The sequence below is a fragment of the Microtus pennsylvanicus genome, unplaced genomic scaffold, assembly GCF_037038515.1.
Source record: "Microtus pennsylvanicus isolate mMicPen1 unplaced genomic scaffold, mMicPen1.hap1 Scaffold_109, whole genome shotgun sequence".
In the NCBI taxonomy this organism is placed as follows: domain Eukaryota; kingdom Metazoa; phylum Chordata; class Mammalia; order Rodentia; family Cricetidae; genus Microtus; species Microtus pennsylvanicus.
This window is the reverse complement of record NW_027460893.1, coordinates 299,320-314,899: the sequence shown is the minus strand read 5'-3', so window position 1 is coordinate 314,899 and position 15,580 is coordinate 299,320.

Genomic DNA, 15,580 nt, shown 5'->3' with positions numbered 1-15,580 from the left:
CCTCCCAGTTCCTGAGCCCTAGCCCTGGAAGTCTCAAAGCCATCACATCCAGAAATCTCTCTAGTCCCTGCTAGTGGTGAACTCACTTCGTCTTCCCCAGGACCACTAATTATTTCTCCATGTTTTCCTGTGAGATCTGAGGCCAGCTTTCTTCTTCCTCCCTCTGGCCTCTCCACGAACGATCTCCATTCTCTAGACAACATGTCTAGAACCGAGTCTTATAGGCACCGAGAGAGTGTGTCTTGAGGGCAGTTGGCGTTTCTAGGACACGAGTGACATCACAAAATTCCGAGAGCTCTCTGGGATACCGTGGAATTTCCAGAGAAGGGACTGCTGATGTCGTGAGGCACGGCCTTTACCTCCTTGCTGATATTTCTCCCCGAACTGACCGACCGACCGACCGACCGACCAACCGGAACCTGAGGTTTCCTTTCCAGGAGTCTCTCCTCCGACACAGAGGGAGCCATTCAGGATTTCCTCCTTCCAAAACCAGAAATTTCTCTCTGCTTCATTAATATCTTCTCACTACTTCCTGAACCCATGGGGAGTTAGTTAGTTGAACACTCACTTTTTTCAATGAATGACCCTTCCTCCCTCTCCTGAACATCTCATATTACTGATTCATACTCAGTAAAACAGTAATATGAGAAATTAGGCCAGGAGGACATGGAAGATGAAGGTTGAGTCTTCTGAAGTGAACAAGCACTTAGGGAAGGCTAAACTTAAGGGAATTTGACTCTGAGTGGCAAGACATGAATAGCTGCTGCCAAGGCACAGATACAGGCACCAACTGGGCCCTCGGCATCCTCCTGCATCATCAGAGCTGTGTGGGAAACTCAGCCCAAAGGAGGGGCCGTGTTCAAAGGGAGAGGGCATTTTCGAGGACAGCACTGTTTTCTTTTTCTTCTTTCTTTCTTTCTTTCTTTCTTTCTTTCTTTCTTTCTTTCTTTCTTTTTTTTTCGAGACAGGGTTGTTCTGTAGTTTTTTTTTTTTTTTTTTTTTTTTTTGGAGCCTGTCCTGGAACTAGCTCTTGTAGACCAGGCTGGTCTTGAACTCACATGCTTTCTTTTTTTTTCTATTGGATATTTTTGACTTCTTTATCAAAGATCAGGTGTTCGAAGATGTGTGGATCGATATCCGGGTCTTCTATTCGGTTCCATTGGTCCTCCTGTCTGTTCTTATGCCAGGACCAGGCTGTTTTCAGAACTGTAGCTTACAGAGTGTTCTTGCAGGTGGGGCACAGAAGAGGTTAATTACGGTACCTTAGTTCTTCTGCTTTTCTAGCAGACCGGAGCCCAGCTGACAGGAATCCAGTAGAGATGGTGTCAAGGTTCACACTGACACTAACAGCTGTAACTTGAGCAGGATTTGTGATCCACATGAAATTTGCAATGAATTGCAGCAAATCTGTGACACTCTAACTTGCTCAGGCTCAGTATCTGAACATACAGATGTTTGCAATGATCACTGGCTTCAGGATTTTTTTTTTTTTTGTTGTTGTTGTTTTGTTTTTCCACGAGACAGGGTTTCCCTGTAGCTGAAGTTTAACGGCCTGGTGTTTTTGTGACTTACTGCTTCAAAGAACTTCTCCATTTCTTTATCCCTAAGGGAAAAGAAATATAATCACTAAATACATTTAAGTGTCTTTCAACCATTTTAGATCCCTCTGTTGAGAGTTCTCTGTTTAGGTCTGTACTCCATTTTTTAAAATTGGATTATTTGTTCTTTGGATGACCAATTTCTCGACTTCTTTGTGTATTTTGGAGATTAGTGAAGATCTTTTCCCATTCTGTAAGGCCGTCGTTTTGTCTTGTTGGCCATGTTCTTTGCTTTACAGAAGCTTTTCAGTTTCAGGAGGTCTCACTTATTAATTGTTTCTCTCAGTGTCTGTTTTTTTTTTCTTTTTTTTCTTTTTTCTTTCTTTTTTTTTCTTTTTTTTCTTTTTTTCTTTTTTTCTTATTTTTCTTCTTCTTCTTTTCTTTTTTTTTCTTTTTTTTCTCTCTTTAGTTTTTTTCTTTGTTCTTTTTTTTTGTTTTGTTTTTCTTTTTTTTTCTTTTTTCTTTTTTTTCTTTTTCTCTCAGTGTCTGTGCTACTGGGGTTCTATTTAGCAAGCGTTCTCCTGTGCCAATGTGTTCAAGTGCATTTGATATTTTTATTTTTATATTCTTTTATTGTGGATGAAGTCAATTATTTGAACTCTCAAATATTTTTATTGTTATTATCTCTCTATTAGTTTGCTTATTTGTGGTTGTTCACCAACTTGACTATCTAGAGGAAGTAAAAGTCGTAACAAGGTTTCCGTAGGTGAACCTGCGGAAGGATCATTAACGTGAGAGAGCAGCGGCGGCGGCACTGCCCGCCCGAGTTCTCGCCGGGAGGCGCGCTCCCCGGGTCGCACGTGTGTTGTGCGCACGGAAGTGTGCGTGCGCACGGGCGCGCGTGGCGGTCGTGAGACAGAGGTCGAGAGAGGGGGAAGGGGGACGGGCGCCGGCTCGCCCGCCCTCCTCGCCCCGTCCGAGGACCCGTGTCTGGCTCTGCCGCTGGCGGCTCACGGCGGACGGCGGCTCTCTTCCCGCTCTCGCTCTCCTCCGTCCACTCCCGCTGCTTGCCTCACCGCACCGCAGCGGCCCGCGGGTGTGTCCCCTCTTTCCCGGGCGCGCGCCTTTCCCTCTCCATCCCTCTTCCCGGGGGAGGATGGGCGAGGGTCTGGCGGCGCCCCGGGCCCCCTCTCGCCGCCGACCTCCGCTCGCGCGCCGTGGCGCCGCGGCGCGCCTGTCGGGGAGGCGGCGGAGGTTGGGCGCACTTTTTTTTCCCCCCTCTCCACCTCCTTCTCCAAAGGACCGGGGTAGACCAGTAGTCCCTCCCACCGGGCGGGAGGCCATTTTTTTCCCCCGGGGATGCGGCGGGTCGACCAGATGTCCCGCTGGACTCTTTTTTTTTTTTTTTTTTAATGTATAATATATATTATATCTTCCTAGACCTGACGGGTCGACCAGTTGTCTCTGTGCACTTCCTTTTTTTTGACGGACTGGAAGCGGGTCGACCAGTTGTCCGATTAAATATTTGGCCTTAAAATGCTAAGTACCGGGGTCGACCAGTTGGCCTTGTGAACTTGGGTCGACCAGTTGTCTTTTTCCATGTCTTGATTGACTGATGTCATTCTTCAATGTGTTGGTGGTTAGTTTATGTCTTTTGTTCTCTATGCCAACACGCCCCACTCACCAAACACTTTTTTTTTTAATTTATTTATTTACTTATTTTTATTTTACTTTTTTATTATTTATTTATTTATTTATACATACATACATACATCCTGTCTATCTGTCCAGATGGGGCAGGGGTAGAAGGGGCTAGCTATGAGAGGAAGGTGCTCGGTGGGCATCCAGTTGTAAATAAGGCTGGGAATAAATAGCTGAATATTAATTCATTTGAGTAATATTAAAACTGTTCAAGTAGAAAACAATTGCTTTCTTTTTCTGTTTGCCCAGAGATCTGACTGACTGCAACTTGGAAAGAAGACGGCCCTGCTGGACAGAGACCTCCCTCCTGCTTTGGGTGGGTCGACCAGTTTACATGTTTATTTCCACGTTTTGTCTTTTATGGATTGAATGGATGTGTCTCTCTCTCTTTTTTTTTTTTTTTTGGTTTTTCGAGACAGGGTTTCTCTGTGGCTTTGGAGCCTGTCCTGGAACTAGCACTGTAGACCAGGCTGGTCTCGAACTCACAGAGATCCGCCTACCTCTGCCTCCCGAGTACTGGGATTAAAGGCGTGCGCCACCATCGCCCGGCTCTCATTTTTTTTTCACGATTGCTTGCTTGCTTGCTTGCTTACTTACTTACTTACTTACTATCTGTTCAGCCCATCTCATTTACTTACTTCTTTAAAAAAAATGACCCACCTAGTTATTTACTTACTTACTTACTTACTTACTTGTTCATTCATTCCTTCACTTCCTTATCTTCTTTCATATATCTGTTTATTTATCTGCTGATTTAGCGTGACTCATTTACTTATTGAATGTTTCAATTATTATTTAGTTTTATTCATTTATTCATTCTTTATGTCTATTTTTATGTATGTATTTACTTACTTTCTTAATTTTTTTTTTACTTTTTAAAATTTACTTAATTTTTTTCTTTCTTTGGGAATGTAGATTCTTTCTTCCTTTCTTCCTTTCTTTCCTTCTTTCTGTCTCCTGACTGTCACTGGCTAAGAAAATGGTGGCCTCCATGTCACTGGTCAGCATAGCAGCTCCTAAAATGGAATTTGATGAAGGGATACATAGATAGATAGATAGATAGATAGATAGATAGATAGATAGATAGATAGATAGATAGATAGATGGGATGCGCACACGCTCACACACACACACACACACACACACACACACATATGCACGCACGTGCATGACATGTACAGATGGGGGGCGATTCCAATGTTTTCAGAGGAAGGTGCTCGCTAGTAATAATAAATGTGCTGGTAAATAAGGCTGGAAATAGCTGAATATTAAATCATTAAAACTCTTCAAATAAATAAAAAGCAATTCCATTTCTCTCTCTCTCTCTTTCTCACCATATACCAGCACATCTGAACTGACTGCAACATACAAAAGAAGAAGAAACACGGAAAGAAGACATCCCTGCTGGACAGGATCTGAGATGAGAATAAATTCATCGAATGGCTGCCAACAGCATTTCATTGAGAAGAGATTCCACATTTTATGCTGTACAGTTACTTAGTTAGATAGATAGATAAAGAGAGGCCTGTGAACTGGGGTGGGCTGTGGCTTCTCAGGTCACCTCAGGTCAGGGAGGGGCTGAGGAGTGTCCCATTGGCCTTGACAATAGGCAGGAGTCAGAGGTTAATGTCAGGGCAGGGCCTGAGAGTTCCTCAAAGGGAATGAATGGAGACCCTTGCTTACCTAAGAAATGCCTGACCTTGGAAAAGGACTTGTGGAAAGCGGGCCCTTGAAACTGTGGTTTCACGTCTTACTAGAAAGCTCCCTCTTGGAAGGGAAAGTCATCGTGATATCTTACTCTTTTCCCAAGGATACCCTACCTACCCTTCTGATCATTCTTACTGAATTAAGTCTTCCACTGCAAATAAATAAATAAATAAATAATAAATGAAGTGGGTGAGTGAGTGAGTGAGTGAGTAAGTAAGTAAGTAAGTAAGTAAACAAGCAAATACGTGGATGGACAAATAAATACAAAGTTTGCTGTTGTTGACTGACTTTTGATTTCATAATGAATCTCTCTCTCTCTCTCTCTCTCTCACACACACACACACACACACACACACTAAATATACAATAAAAGGAAGCATAACACCTTTACTCAGGGGGCAGAGTGAACTCTGAAAGTTTTCCAGGCGGGGGGGGGGGGAGACAGAATATAAGAACAAAATGAGAAACAAGGAAAAATAGTGTTGGCTGGCTGGCCGGCTTTCAGTTCCCTGACAGAAATGAGCACATTGTGGAGGAAACACAAAGTTGTTACACTATGTGGGTGTGATGAGGAGAGATTGTGAGTGAGTGTCCTGTCAGAACAAAGTTAGTCCCATAGTTGATGAAATTCATTATCCCAAAACTTCAGCAGAATATATCCCAAGTTTGCAAATGTGTGATCAGCTTGTGACAGGTTGGGCTGGAGATGCTGAGAACTGGGGAGCCCTCAATGCAAGAGCAGACACTCATTCCCATGAAGAGGGAGAGAGGGAGGGAGGGAGGGAGGGAGGGAGGGATCATTCATTCCTATACTCAAGTTTAAAGAAAGATGAGTGGCTATCTATGGAGAGACCACTCACAGATATGAAAAATCATTTCCTAAAAATCAAATTTCTCAGTCAGTATGCAACTGCTATGGTGCTTCTCCTAGATAGAGCAAAACACACAAACAAACTGATTCCTTGATCTAGAGCCACAGTGCACATGCTGTGGAAAAGGGGACATGGCCAACTTGAATCACAATATTCATCAGAGCATGAAAAGAGCGTAAAAAGGACACAGAGGAGAGATAATTGTGGTCCTTCCTTCCTCCCTCCCTCCCTCCCTCCCTCCCTCCCTCCCTCCTTCCCTCAGGAAGTGACTGAGAGATGAGACTTTGTCCAAGCAGGTTCTGTCTGAAATACCAGACTTGAGTTTCCCCCTCTGTGGGTATTAGCTAATCAGTCCTCCCTTCTTTCTGTAGGAAGGTGGTGCATGTCTCTCAGAACTTACCTGGTTTCCTCTGCACCAGGTGAACCAGGGAAAAGCTTTCTAAGCCTTATTCAGACCCATAGAGGCTGCGCTGTGTGTGACTTCAGAGACCTCAGGGAGTATAGGGGTGGGTGGGTGCTTGATGCTTCAGACTCATGTCATTGAAGGACATAACATAGTCTGGATTCACAGAGATTCACAACACAGAGCCATTGTCACTTACTAACAGCTCAGGACACCCAGAGCTAACAAGAAATTGCAGTCTCAGCCGGGCTTTAATCACAGCACACACACAGATCTCTGTGAATTCAAAGATGGCCTGATTTACAGAGTGAGTTTTAGGACAGCCCAAGATACAAAAAGAAACCCTTTCTTGAAAAACAAAGCAAAACAGCAAAAGAAAGAAAGACAAGGAAAAAGAAAAAAATGGCAGTCTCTTTCCACTCTCTCCTCCATTGGCTCTTAAAGAGCTCTCAAGCTGAACTGGAGACCATGGTGTCACTCAAAACTGGGAAGCCAGAAACCTTAGGGGGGTCACAGGAGTCGGACTGACTGCAGCACTTGATGCCTCAACCCTGCTAATGGCTGTGATATAAGGCATGGTAAAATACGGGCTTTGGCAGAGCACTACTCCCCTTTCTCTATTATTATTGCTACACAACGAAAAGGACCGGGGGGGGGGGGGGGGGTGATGATGTGCAGTCAGTGCTGGTATTGAAATCTCACTGACTCCTTCCGCACTCCTTGTCAATTCCCGACTTTGTCAAATCAACTATCGTGAATCTTTGATGTGGGTTGGCCCTTTAGGAACTCAGAGAAACAAGACAGACAGACCTGTTTCATCCCAGAAACCTCCCAGTTCCTGAGCCCTAGCCCTGGAAGTCTCAAAGCCATCACATCCAGAAATCTCTCTAGTCCCTGCTAGTGGTGAACTCACTTCGTCTTCCCCAGGACCACTAATTATTTCTCCATGTTTTCCTGTGAGATCTGAGGCCAGCTTTCTTCTTCCTCCCTCTGGCCTCTCCACGAACGATCTCCATTCTCTAGACAACATGTCTAGAACCGAGTCTTATAGGCACCGAGAGAGTGTGTCTTGAGGGCAGTTGGCGTTTCTAGGACACGAGTGACATCACAAAATTCCGAGAGCTCTCTGGGATACCGTGGAATTTCCAGAGAAGGGACTGCTGATGTCGTGAGGCACGGCCTTTACCTCCTTGCTGATATTTCTCCCCGAACTGACCGACCGACCGACCGACCGACCAACCGGAACCTGAGGTTTCCTTTCCAGGAGTCTCTCCTCCGACACAGAGGGAGCCATTCAGGATTTCCTCCTTCCAAAACCAGAAATTTCTCTCTGCTTCATTAATATCTTCTCACTACTTCCTGAACCCATGGGGAGTTAGTTAGTTGAACACTCACTTTTTTCATGAATGACCCTTCCTCCCTCTCCTGAACATCTCATATTACTGATTCATACTCAGTAAAACAGTAATATGAGAAATTAGGCCAGGAGGACATGGAAGATGAGGGTTGAGTCTTCTGAAGTGAACAAGCACTTAGGGAAGGCTAAACTTAAGGGAATTTGACTCTGAGTGGCAAGACATGAATAGCTGCTGCCAAGGCACAGATACAGGCACCAACTGGGCCCTCGGCATCCTCCTGCATCATCAGAGCTGTGTGGGAAACTCAGCCCAAAGGAGGGGCCGTGTTCAAAGGGAGAGGGCATTTTCGAGGACAGCACTGTTTTCTTTTTCTTCTTTCTTTCTTTCTTTCTTTCTTTCTTTCTTTCTTTCTTTCTTTCTTTTTTTTTTTCGAGACAGGGTTGTTCTGTAGTTTTTTTTTTTTGGAGCCTGTCCTGGAACTAGCTCTTGTAGACCAGGCTGGTCTTGAACTCACATGCTTTCTTTTTTTTTTCTATTGGATATTTTTGACTTCTTTATCAAAGATCAGGTGTTCGAAGATGTGTGGATCGATATCCGGGTCTTCTATTCGGTTCCATTGGTCCTCCTGTCTGTTCTTATGCCAGGACCAGGCTGTTTTCAGAACTGTAGCTTACAGAGTGTTCTTGCAGGTGGGGCACAGAAGAGGTTAATTACGGTACCTTAGTTCTTCTGCTTTTCTAGCAGACCGGAGCCCAGCTGACAGGAATCCAGTAGAGATGGTGTCAAGGTTCACACTGACACTAACAGCTGTAACTTGAGCAGGATTTGTGATCCACATGAAATTTGCAATGAATTGCAGCAAATCTGTGACACTCTAACTTGCTCAGGCTCAGTATCTGAACATACAGATGTTTGCAATGATCACTGGCTTCAGGATTTTTTTTTTTTGTTGTTGTTGTTTTGTTTTTCCACGAGACAGGGTTTCCCTGTAGCTGAAGTTTAACGGCCTGGTGTTTTTGTGACTTACTGCTTCAAAGAACTTCTCCATTTCTTTATCCCTAAGGGAAAAGAAATATAATCACTAAATACATTTAAGTGTCTTTCAACCATTTTAGATCCCTCTGTTGAGAGTTCTCTGTTTAGGTCTGTACTCCATTTTTTAAAATTGGATTATTTGTTCTTTGGATGACCAATTTCTCGACTTCTTTGTGTATTTTGGAGATTAGTGAAGATCTTTTCCCATTCTGTAAGGCCGTCGTTTTGTCTTGTTGGCCATGTTCTTTGCTTTACAGAAGCTTTTCAGTTTCAGGAGGTCTCACTTATTAATTGTTTCTCTCAGTGTCTGTTTTTTTTTTCTTTTTTTTTCTTTTTTCTTTCTTTTTTTTTTCTTTTTTTTCTTTTTTTCTTTTTTTTCTTCTTCTTCTTTTCTTTTTTTTTCTTTTTTTTCTCTCTTTAGTTTTTTTCTTTGTTCTTTTTTTTGTTTTGTTTTTCTTTTTTTTTCTTTTTTCTTTTTTTTCTTTTTCTCTCAGTGTCTGTGCTACTGGGGTTCTATTTAGCAAGCGTTCTCCTGTGCCAATGTGTTCAAGTGCATTTGATATTTTTATTTTTATATTCTTTTATTGTGGATGAAGTCAATTATTTGAACTCTCAAATATTTTTATTGTTATTATCTCTCTATTTGTTTGCTTATTTGTGGTTGTTCACCAACTTGACTATCTAGAGGAAGTAAAAGTCGTAACAAGGTTTCCGTAGGTGAACCTGCGGAAGGATCATTAACGTGAGAGAGCAGCGGCGGCGGCTCTGCCCGCCCGCTCGCCTGCCTCGCCCGAGTTCTCGCCGGGAGGCGCGCTCCCCGGGTCGCACGTGTGTTGTGCGCACGGAAGTGTGCGTGCGCACGGGCGCGCGTGGCGGTCGTGAGAGAGAGGTCGAGAGAGGGGGAAGGGGGACGGGCGCCGGCTCGCCCGCCCTCCTCGCCCCGTCCGAGGACCCGTGTCTGGCTCTGCCGCTGGCGGCTCACGGCGGACGGCGGCTCTCTTCCCGCTCTCGCTCTCCTCCGTCCACTCCCGCTGCTTGCCTCACCGCACCGCAGCGGCCCGCGGGTGTGTCTCCTCTTTCCCGGGCGCGCGCCTTTCCCTCTCCATCCCTCTTCCCGGGGGAGGATGGGCCCCGGGCCCCCTCTCGCCGCCGACCTCCGCTCGCGCGCCGTGGCGCCGCAGCGCGCCTGTCGGGGAGGCGGCAGAGGTTGGGCGCACTTTTTTTTTCCCCTCTCTCCACCTCCTTCTCCAAAGGACCGGGGTAGACCAGTAGTCCCTCCCACCGGGCGGGAGGCCATTTTTTTCCCCCGGGGATGCGGCGGGTCGACCAGATGTCCCGCTGGACTCTTTTTTTTTTTTTTTTTTTTTAATGTATAATATATATTATATCTTCCTAGACCTGACGGGTCGACCAGTTGTCTCTGTGCACTTCCTTTTTTTTGACGGACTGGAAGCGGGTCGACCAGTTGTCCGATTAAATATTTGGCCTTAAAATGCTACGTACCGGGGTCGACCAGTTGGCCTTGTGAACTTGGGTCGACCAGTTGTCTTTTTCCATGTCTTGATTGAATGATGTCATTCTTCAATGTGTTGGTGGTTAGTTTATCTCTTTTGTTCTCTATGCCAACACGCCCCACTCACCAAACACTTTTTTTTTAATTTATTTATTTACTTATTTTTATTTTACTTTTTTATTATTTATTTATTTATACATACATACATACATCCTGTCTATCTGTCCAGATGGGGCAGGGGTAGAAGGGGCTAGCTATGAGAGGAAGGTGCTCGGTGGGCATCCAGTTGTAAATAAGGCTGGGAATAAATAGCTGAATATTAATTCATTTGAGTAATATTAAAACTGTTCAAGTAGAAAACAATTGCTTTCTTTTTCTGTTTGCCCAGAGATCTGACTGACTGCAACTTGGAAAGAAGACGGCCCTGCTGGACAGAGACCTCCCTCCTGCTTTGGGTGGGTCGACCAGTTTACATGTTTATTTCCACGTTTTGTCTTTTATGGATTGAATGGATGTGTCTCTCTCTTTTTTTTTTTTTTTTTTTTTGGTTTTTCGAGACAGGGTTTCTCTGTGGCTTTGGAGCCTGTCCTGGAACTAGCACTGTAGACCAGGCTGGTCTCGAACTCACAGAGATCCACCTACCTCTGCCTCCCGAGTACTGGGATTAAAGGCGTGCGCAACCATCGCCCGGCTCTCATTTTTTTTTTCACGATTGCTTGCTTGCTTGCTTGCTTACTTACTTACTTACTTACTATCTGTTCAGCCCATCTCATTTACTTACTTCTTTAAAAAAAATGACCCACCTAGTTATTTACTTACTTACTTACTTACTTACTTGTTCATTCATTCCTTCACTTCCTTATCTTCTTTCATATATCTGTTTATTTATCTGCTGATTTAGCGTGACTCATTTACTTATTGAATGTTTCAATTATTATTTAGTTTTATTCATTTATTCATTCTTTATGTCTATTTTTATGTATGTATTTACTTACTTTCTTAATTTTTTTTTTACTTTTTAAAATTTACTTAATTTTTTTCTTTCTTTCGGAATGTAGATTCTTTCTTCCTTTCTTCCTTTCTTTCCTTCTTTCTGTCTCCTGACTGTCACTGGCTAAGAAAATGGTGGCCTCCATGTCACTGGTCAGCATAGCAGCTCCTAAAATGGAATTTGATGAAGGGATACATAGATAGATAGATAGATAGATAGATAGATAGATAGATAGATAGATAGATAGATAGATGGGATGCGCACACGCTCACACACACACACACACACACACACACACACACACATATGCACGCACGTGCATGACATGTACAGATGGGGGGCGATTCCAATGTTTTCAGAGGAAGGTGCTCGCTGGTAATAATAAATGTGCTGGTAAATAAGGCTGGAAATAGCTGAATATTAAATCATTAAAACTCTTCAAATAAATAAAAAGCAATTCCATTTCTCTCTCTCTCTCTCTTTCTCACCATATACCAGCACATCTGAACTGACTGCAACATACAAAAGAAGAAGAAACACGGAAAGAAGACATCCCTGCTGGACAGGATCTGAGATGAGAATAAATTCATCGAATGGCTGCCAACAGCATTTCATTGAGAAGAGATTCCACATTTTATGCTGTACAGTTACTTAGTTAGATAGATAGATAAAGAGAGGCCTGTGAACTGGGGTGGGCTGTGGCTTCTCAGGTCACCTCAGGTCAGGGAGGGGCTGAGGAGTGTCCCATTGGCCTTGACAATAGGCAGGAGTCAGAGGTTAATGTCAGGGCAGGGCCTGAGAGTTCCTCAAAGGGAATGAATGGAGACCCTTGCTTACCTAAGAAATGCCTGACCTTGGAAAAGGACTTGTGGAAAGCGGGCCCTTGAAACTGTGGTTTCACGTCTTACTAGAAAGCTCCCTCTTGGAAGGGAAAGTCATCGTGATATCTTACTCTTTTCCCAAGGATACCCTACCTACCCTTCTGATCATTCTTACTGAATTAAGTCTTCCACTGCAAATAAATAAATAATAAATGAAGTGGGTGAGTGAGTGAGTGAGTGAGTAAGTAAGTAAGTAAGTAAGTAAACAAGCAAATACGTGGATGGACAAATAAATACAAAGTTTGCTGTTGTTGACTGACTTTTGATTTCATAATGAATCTCTCTCTCTCTCTCTCTCTCTCTCTCACACACACACACACACACACACACACACTAAATATACAATAAAAGGAAGCATAACACCTTTACTCAGGGGGCAGAGTGAACTCTGAAAGTTTTCCAGGCGGGGGGGGGGGGGAGAGACAGAATATAAGAACAAAATGAGAAACAAGGAAAAATAGTGTTGGCTGGCTGGCCGGCTTTCAGTTCCCTGACAGAAATGAGCACATTGTGGAGGAAACACAAAGTTGTTACACTATGTGGGTGTGATGAGGAGAGATTGTGAGTGAGTGTCCTGTCAGAACAAAGTTAGTCCCATAGTTGATGAAATTCATTATCCCAAAACTTCAGCAGAATATATCCCAAGTTTGCAAATGTGTGATCAGCTTGTGACAGGTTGGGCTGGAGATGCTGAGAACTGGGGAGCCCTCAATGCAAGAGCAGACACTCATTCCCATGAAGAGGGAGAGAGGGAGGGAGGGAGGGAGGGAGGGATCATTCATTCCTATACTCAAGTTTAAAGAAAGATGAGTGGCTATCTATGGAGAGACCACTCACAGATATGAAAAATCATTTCCTAAAAATCAAATTTCTCAGTCAGTATGCAACTGCTATGGTGCTTCTCCTAGATAGAGCAAAACACACAAACAAACTGATTCCTTGATCTAGAGCCACAGTGCACATGCTGTGGAAAAGGGGACATGGCCAACTTGAATCACAATATTCATCAGAGCATGAAAAGAGCGTAAAAAGGACACAGAGGAGAGATAATTGTGGTCTTTCCTTCCTCCCTCCCTCCCTCCCTCCCTCCCTCCCTCCCTCCCTCCCTCCCTCCCTCCTTCCCTCAGGAAGTGACTGACAGATGAGACTTTGTCCAAGCAGGTTCTGTCTGAAATACCAGACTTGAGTTTCCCCCTCTGTGGGTATTAGCTAATCAGTCCTCCCTTCTTTCTGTAGGAAGGTGGTGCATGTCTCTCAGAACTTACCTGGTTTCCTCTGCACCAGGTGAACCAGGGAAAAGCTTTCTAAGCCTTATTCAGACCCATAGAGGCTGCGCTGTGTGTGACTTCAGAGACCTCAGGGAGTATAGGGGTGGGTGGGTGCTTGATGCTTCAGACTCATGTCATTGAAGGACATAACATAGTCTGGATTCACAGAGATTCACAACACAGAGCCATTGTCACTTACTAACAGCTCAGGACACCCAGAGCTAACAAGAAATTGCAGTCTCAGCCGGGCTTTAATCACAGCACACACACAGATCTCTGTGAATTCAAAGATGGCCTGATTTACAGAGTGAGTTTTAGGACAGCCCACGATACAAAAAGAAACCCTTTCTTGAAAAACAAAGCAAAACAGCAAAAGAAAGAAAGACAAGGAAAAAGAAAAAAATGGCAGTCTCTTTCCACTCTCTCCTCCATTGGCTCTTAAAGAGCTCTCAAGCTGAACTGGAGACCATGGTGTCACTCAAAACTGGGAAGCCAGAAACCTTAGGGGGGTCACAGGAGTCGGACTGACTGCAGCACTTGATGCCTCAACCCTGCTAATGGCTGTGATATAAGGCATGGTAAAATACGGGCTTTGGCAGAGCACTACTCCCCTTTCTCTATTATTATTGCTACACAACGAAAAGGACCGGGGGGGGGGTGATGATGTGCAGTCAGTGCTGGTATTGAAATCTCACTGACTCCTTCCGCACTCCTTGTCAATTCCCGACTTTGTCAAATCAACTATCGTGAATCTTTGATGTGGGTTGGCCCTTTAGGAACTCAGAGAAACAAGACAGACAGACCTGTTTCATCCCAGAAACCTCCCAGTTCCTGAGCCCTAGCCCTGGAAGTCTCAAAGCCATCACATCCAGAAATCTCTCTAGTCCCTGCTAGTGGTGAACTCACTTCATCTTCCCCAGGACCACTAATTATTTCTCCATGTTTTCCTGTGAGATCTGAGGCCAGCTTTCTTCTTCCTCCCTCTGGCCTCTCCACGAACGATCTCCATTCTCTAGACAACATGTCTAGAACCGAGTCTTATAGGCACCGAGAGAGTGTGTCTTGAGGGCAGTTGGCGTTTCTAGGACACGAGTGACATCACAAAATTCCGAGAGCTCTCTGGGATACCGTGGAATTTCCAGAGAAGGGACTGCTGATGTCGTGAGGCACGGCCTTTACCTCCTTGCTGATATTTCTCCCCGAACTGACCGACCGACCGACCGACCGACCAACCGGAACCTGAGGTTTCCTTTCCAGGAGTCTCTCCTCCGACACAGAGGGAGCCATTCAGGATTTCCTCCTTCCAAAACCAGAAATTTCTCTCTGCTTCATTAATATCTTCTCACTACTTCCTGAACCCATGGGGAGTTAGTTAGTTCAACACTCACTTTTTTCATGAATGACCCTTCCTCCCTCTCCTGAACATCTCATATTACTGATTCATACTCAGTAAAACAGTAATATGAGAAATTAGGCCAGGAGGACATGGAAGATGAGGGTTGAGTCTTCTGAAGTGAACAAGCACTTAGGGAAGGCTAAACTTAAGGGAATTTGACTCTGAGTGGCAAGACATGAATAGCTGCTGCCAAGGCACAGATACAGGCACCAACTGGGCCCTCGGCATCCTCCTGCATCATCAGAGCTGTGTGGGAAACTCAGCCCAAAGGAGGGGCCGTGTTCAAAGGGAGAGGGCATTTTCGAGGACAGCACTGTTTTCTTTTTCTTCTTTCTTTCTTTCTTTCTTTCTTTCTTTCTTTCTTTCTTTTTTTTTTTCGAGACAGGGTTGTTCTGTAGTTTTTTTTTTTTTGGAGCCTGTCCTGGAACTAGCTCTTGTAGACCAGGCTGGTCTTGAACTCACATGCTTTCTTTTTTTTTTCTATTGGATATTTTTGACTTCTTTATCAAAGATCAGGTGTTCGAAGATGTGTGGATCGATATCCGGGTCTTCTATTCGGTTCCATTGGTCCTCCTGTCTGTTCTTATGCCAGGACCAGGCTGTTTTCAGAACTGTAGCTTACAGAGTGTTCTTGCAGGTGGGGCACAGAAGAGGTTAATTACGGTACCTTAGTTCTTCTGCTTTTCTAGCAGACCGGAGCCCAGCTGACAGGAATCCAGTAGAGATGGTGTCAAGGTTCACACTGACACTAACAGCTGTAACTTGAGCAGGATTTGTGATCCACATGAAATTTGCAATGAATTGCAGCAAATCTGTGACACTCTAACTTGCTCAGGCTCAGTATCTGAACATACAGATGTTTGCAATGATCACTGGCTTCAGGATTTTTTTTTGTTGTTGTTTTGTTTTTCCACGAG